The 6370-nt window shown below is 31.4% G+C and overlaps 1 non-coding gene across 1 annotated transcript; it reads left to right on the top strand.

Moving 5' to 3' along the window:
- The first annotated feature begins 3627 nt into the window (after positions 1–3627).
- On the top strand, positions 3628–3700 carry TRNAK-UUU (transfer RNA lysine (anticodon UUU)). The gene has a single exon. It is a non-coding gene; the product is annotated as a tRNA-Lys (tRNA).
- The last annotated feature ends 2670 nt before the right edge of the window (positions 3701–6370 follow it).

Below are 6370 nucleotides of genomic sequence, written 5' to 3'. Positions count from 1 at the left end.
ATCAAAAATTCGTTAAAATGTTACAAAATATGAAATCGCTAATAAAACAAATTTCAAATTTTAAATTAGGGCTTCCAGATGCCCATATTCGGTGAAAGATTACATTATTCAAAATTTGGTGGCTCTAGATAGCGTTGTTTTATCACAATGCGAGAAACATACATACATTTATGCAGCTTCTTCATTATTTAAGTTCTTCAAATGTAATACAAGGCGATAATATTTGGTGACAACAGTTTGAAAAATGAAACGAACATTCAAAGAGATTCGACGCAAAATGAAAGCAATAGCCCTTCAAGGACAAAGCACTTTGGACAAATAATTCCAAACGTCTCTTAAAACATTAAATAACAGTGATTGCAATAGTATATGTTTTTAATAATTTGGAAGATAAAATTTTGTTAATAATTTGGAAGATCTTTTCACATGTCTTAAAAATAGCACTGTAGGAATTCGCTATATTTAACACTGAATTAATAATTGATATTAATTGGATATCAATTGGAATAATATTAGCGTCGACATCCATATCATACTTAAAAGTAATGTAAATGCTAGAGAAGTTAAAATGACTTTACCTACTAAAACAGCCGTACAATTACTCTTCCTTTCTGTACTTCGTGCACATGGTTTTATTTAAGCTAATAGTTTGGGATAATACTTTTTACATCATTCCTTAAAATATTTTTTACAGAGCAATCTGTTAATGCGCCTCCACTTAATCGAGAGTTGATTTCATTTGCTGGGCTGCGTGGAAGATAAATTAAAAATATCTGCTACAACCAGTGGCGTAAATAAGGGTATGCAAGGAATGCCATCGCATAAGGGCCCGAAGGCTTATGAATGTCTTGCTGAACTATATTTACATGTTTAAACTTGAAAACACTAATAAAAATCAAGTATTCGAGTAGTTTAGTGTACCGAAAAGTTTTCTAAAACGAAAGGGGAAAACACCTTTACCATACATATATTCTACAAAAATTGTATGTTCAAATAGTTTTCTTTATGAAATTTATGATAAATATGTTTTATATTTAACAAATGTATCATTTACATTATAAAATATGACTTGTATATTATTGAATAAGTCATGTTCGTAAGGTGAGTTGATCACAGAGTGCTATATATTAGTGTAATTACTTTTTTGTACGTTTACCTATCATGTTGTTTGTCAGTTTACAACTAACCAGTTATTTACTAGCTTGCTAAATTAATCGGGAAAAAACCTTGGACTGGCGTAGATTTTATATAGAAACTCAAAATATATTTGCATGTAAAACCTACTGGATTTTATTTAAAAAAATCTCCGCAAATCTAGATCTTCTTCCTCCCTTTTTTTAACCACACTAAATTTATTGGGGGGGGGAGTAGAAAAATTTTTTGCATAGGGGCCCAAGAGTTCTAGCTACGCCACTGGCTACAACAGAAATCATTTCCATGTTCCGTGAATGATGCGCCTGGTAATGGTAGCGTAATCCCAGTAAAAACCGTAAAAGCCGTAAAAAAGCCGTTGCGAAAGGATCCGACAGTTTGCAGTGAAGTTGTAAACTTTCACGGCGTCTTTACCAAGCAGTGAAGACGCAACGTAGTTGCCATCATATTTTACCAATTTGTCGATGTCGATGAAGTGTCGTGATTATTCTAAGTTTTTCTCCTAGTTCTTCAGCATTACTTTTTTGAATGAAAATGAACTAAGGTTGCACTTTCAAGAGCTTGGATTACGCACTAGATTCATTTTGCAATTTTTCATTAATTTGTTTCATCTAAAAGTATTAACATAAATAAATGCATCTAAGAATAATACAGCATGATTTGACATAAGACAGAAAACTCTGAAAAGATTTCGATAGACTTTTTTTTTAGGTGAATACAAATGCATAAATAAATTATTGCATTCCGCATAAATAACTGGCGGATTTGTAGAGTCTATTAGGTATTTATAGGAGCAGAAAATATGATAACTGGGCAGTGTTCTCTCTGGGATTCACGTAGCCACGTAGTAAGGAAGGACAAAGTACCTCACATTCTCCCACACTTAAAGGACGACTGGAAAAGAGAACACCAAATCACTAAATCCAGGTAGTGACGAATTATCATGCATTACCTTTTAGTTAGGGTTCCACTTTAGAGTCTCTAGTCTTTTTCCCCCTCCCCGGGATTCGAACTCTAGACTTCGCGATTGCTTGCCGGACGTGCTTCAAATTCCAACACGAAGGCACGCAATAAGGAGAGAAAAAATACTTTAAAAACTTATGTAAGTTTCAGTGAATTTTTTAAAATAAAATATATCTCATTAATTATAAGTTATTCAAATTTATTAGAATGATGATTGATGATTAAACATTGCAATTATGCCCGAGCAGTGGTTCAAAAACTCTTTGATCTGTTTTGATGAGTCTCGAAACGTTTTGAAGATTTCTCCTCCTTTCGTTTTTGTATAATTATTAATTAATTTATATCTATTAATACATGCATAGCAGCATAAATTTATTTATCGTTATTTTATTATTACATAAAATTCTTTTACAATGTTTGTTTGTTCATTTATTTATTTACTTTCTGTCAAACATATGTATGCGAACCGTGATAAATTGCAATTATATTCACGCTAAAATCCTTTATAAGATATTTCTCCCGCCTTGTTAGCATGCCTTCTTGGTGTAGTGGTCAGCACGCTCGGTGCGTATTCGAGAGGTCCGTGGTTCGAGTCTCGGCGAGGGCATTGCTCACCTTTCATATCTCCTGCTTCGAAATAACCTAATGACTCTACAGTGGCTCTCGAATTAAAAAGGTGGTAAATGATAATTCTCCACCACCAGGATTTAGCAAGGGGGTTCCCTGATCCCCTGTCGGCCTTTAAAAGGGGGAGTATATAAGGTATTTCTCCCGGCGTTTTAGCATACCTTCGTGGTGTAGTGGTCAGCACGCTCGGCGTGTATTAGAGAGGTCCGTGGTTCGAGTCCCGGCGAGAGCATTGCTTATTTTTCATGTCTCCTGCTTCGAAATAACCTAATGTTACATAGATTGAGAGACAATTTCGTAGGATATACATACAGATGTTATTTTTAAGAGATGTACACAGTATCTAACTATACAGCAGATGTTATTTGTAAGAGTTTTTTTTAAAATTGTAACCACTGTATAATTGAAGGCAAATGCGTAGTCAACAAAGTTAATTATTCTTAACTTTGCAATATTTCCCCAAAGCTATTGATCATACCGCATTTAAACTATTAGAAAATTCTCTGTTGTCTTCAAATAAAAAGAAGCATTATAGTTTTATTTGCATAATACACTGAAAATTTAACTAAAATTTTACTTTTGTTGAAGACAACTTGATAACATTTAGATAATACTATTTTGAATAGCAGCGAGCTGTGGGACACTAATTAAAGGGAGGTTGACTAAAATAATGTGATTAATCTTCGAACATATGCTTGTGTTTTCACTTCAGATATCTCGTATAATGGTTCAAGACAACAGCAAAAGGTTTACCAAATTCAATCAAAAAAATAAGAAGAAGAAGAAGAAAATGACGGGATGGTGCAAGATCGTATGCAGAAGCAATTTTGAATGGAGCTTTTTCAAGGTTTGAGTTTTAATACTTTTTCAAAGAGTACTGCAAAAGCCCGGATAGCTCAGTCGGTAGAGCGTTAGGCTTTTAACCTAACGGTCCAGGGTTCGAGTCCCTGTTCGGGCGGCTTCTGTTTTGCTTAGTGCTCTCGATGTATGAAGTCACATGGCTAACGTGTTTCCTTTTACAACTGAAGGAAACTGATATATACCTTACAAAAAGAAACAATTATATTACTTTTGCAATGAAGATAAATTCAAGATTCTTTCTCAATCCCTTTATTTTTTCTACTGCTGTTTCAATTCATATTATAATTATTATATCTTTTAGAAATAATACTGCTGTTAGTGAAAGAGGTTTCAAACAAAAGATTCTGATGAGCTAAAAATGCTAATGTACATAAAAACTAAACAATTCATTAAAAAAAAAAAAAAATGGAATTAAGTTTGTGCTAGAATATAAAATGTTAACTATAGTGTGAAATTCTTTAAAAGAGAAAACGAATAACTAATGCATTACCATTCCTTTGATCAAAATTCTCAAATTTTTCTAAATACACTGTTTTGTTTTACAGTTAGGGTAAATAGAAAAATTATTTCATATTTGCATTTCCGTCCTCTTTTATTTAATTAATTAACATAAATTTATTTTTATATTAAATTTATTAACACATTTTATATGATGCTTTTCTTTTAAAAAAATTGACGTAACAAATATTGTATAACTAATTATGCTGCTGTTTTATATTACTAAAAAAGTAAATACTAAAAACTGTTATACAATTTAAAAATTTCATTTTAGTTTGATTAAGAAGATTGTATTTTCGGATATTTGGAGTTCTACTGAGAAGATTCATTGTTGCAGTGGCTGTAAATTTTCCTTGCAGTGCTATATATTTACAATTTTTTTTTTTTTTTTTTTTTTTTTTCAGGATAAAACACTTATATCATATTTAACATTGCCACCCTGAATGAAATAGTGATTAGTGGACGCTGATTGCTAGCCCGAAATCGCATGCGTGGTTCGACTTTTGCATAAGATTTGATTGCATTGTCCCCCTTTCTCAAGTATGCAATGTCTATCCATTTCCTGCGATGCATCCTCAGTAATGCTATCAATGATTGAGACGGCGGACAAGTTCCGCCATTTACTACGAATTGCCTTTTCGAAAGTGCCAGGCCGTTGAGAGTATTTGTATTTAGGACTGTTCGTTTTAATTAAGGAATACTTTGTTAATGAAGACAGAAAATTTTGTTCATTTGTAACTAATATAAAAATATTTTTTTTCACTTAATCGAAATTAATATATAGCATAATATTTAGCTAGCTAATTAAAAAATTGTAACAAGTATATATTATTAAGTTATTTTTCTTAATCTAATTTCTCTTTTAATGGAAGGAAGGGAGAAGATTCTATTCAGGTTAAATGCTATGTAATTCATTTAGTTTGTGTTCAGTAATCAGATATTAATTAACAATTCCTCCTATTTAAAGAAAAAAAGCTGAAATTAGATTATTTTCTTCGCATTAGTTAGTCATAATTAGTTCCTCTGATTTCAAAAACTGAAACTAGATTATAAATGTCTTTTAAATAACTAGCTAAGCCAATAACCAATATAGAAAACTATGCTTCTAATGCGAAGTAATAATAATTAGACAAAATTTGATCTTTTGAGTAGCAACGCAAATATCTGCACATTTCAATTTCAATTTTACAACTAAACATTTTTTCCCCTTTATTGTTAAGTAAGTGTATAATTTATTTATACATTTCATTTTTATTTATTTTTTGTCTATGCCATCAGCAAATGCTCTAAGTAATTGAGTAAATAGCTATAAAAGTTACTCAATTAACTTTAATAATTGGCAGAATTAAATTGTTTAATTTTTCATTAAATTCAATTATATTAATTACGCTAAGAACAACAGTAACAATTATCTATGTAATTTTAAATTTTGGGTTTTCCATCTGCATGAGCGATTGAATTTTAGTAACTAGAGAGATTTTTAACAAATGCATCACATCTGTGTTCTTGGCACTTTTTATTACTGTAATTTAAGAATTAATTTTTTCAAGTAATAGAATACGAATATTAACTACCGAAAAGGAGAATATGAAGTAAATTTTATCGACAGTCCCTCTTGGTTTCTCGACAGTTTTATACCTTTCTTTAGTTATATGATGAATTACTACATACATTTTAGCACATTAAAACCCTTAGTCTGAAATTCTTTTATTCATATAGATTACTATCAGCCAAGAATAAAAAATACCTGAAAGTAAGAAAATATCTAAATCTAATCATCATTAATATAATTAAGACACAATAACATGCCGAACAAATACTAATTCTGAAGCCAAACAACAAAAATCAGCGTTATATTTTTAAATTTTCACAGGACTAGTTTCGATGGTTTTACCGAACCATCATCCTCAGCTGCAAAAGCGCGAATGAATGAGATAGGATATAATGATTAGATAAGATAAGAAAACCTGGACAGAAAATAAGCTAGTGGCGCCATCTGTTGATGAAACCAGAACTAAAACATAATTTCTTTAAAGGCCAAAGGCAAAGATGGATTGGAATTAGGATCGTTAACTAGAACAGAAAGATTTTTTTGACTATCAAATGCTTCTAGAAAATCCAGTTCTCCATTGGAAGATGTTTTTTGAATAATTTTGGCAGCAGTAAAATTGAAAGTGGGATTTTCGGACCAACAATGTTGGGCAATAGAAGTGTTTGCTTTTTTCTAACATATGCCTCATGTTCCTTGACGCGAAATTTTAAGACTCTC

This window comes from Stegodyphus dumicola, chromosome 7, assembly GCF_044657685.1.
Source record: "Stegodyphus dumicola isolate Sdum_Otavi_A_Nest chromosome 7, ASM4465768v1".
NCBI classification, from domain to species: domain Eukaryota; kingdom Metazoa; phylum Arthropoda; class Arachnida; order Araneae; family Eresidae; genus Stegodyphus; species Stegodyphus dumicola.
The sequence above is the reverse complement of the archived record's forward strand: the minus strand, read 5'-3'. Positions and strand labels throughout refer to the sequence as shown.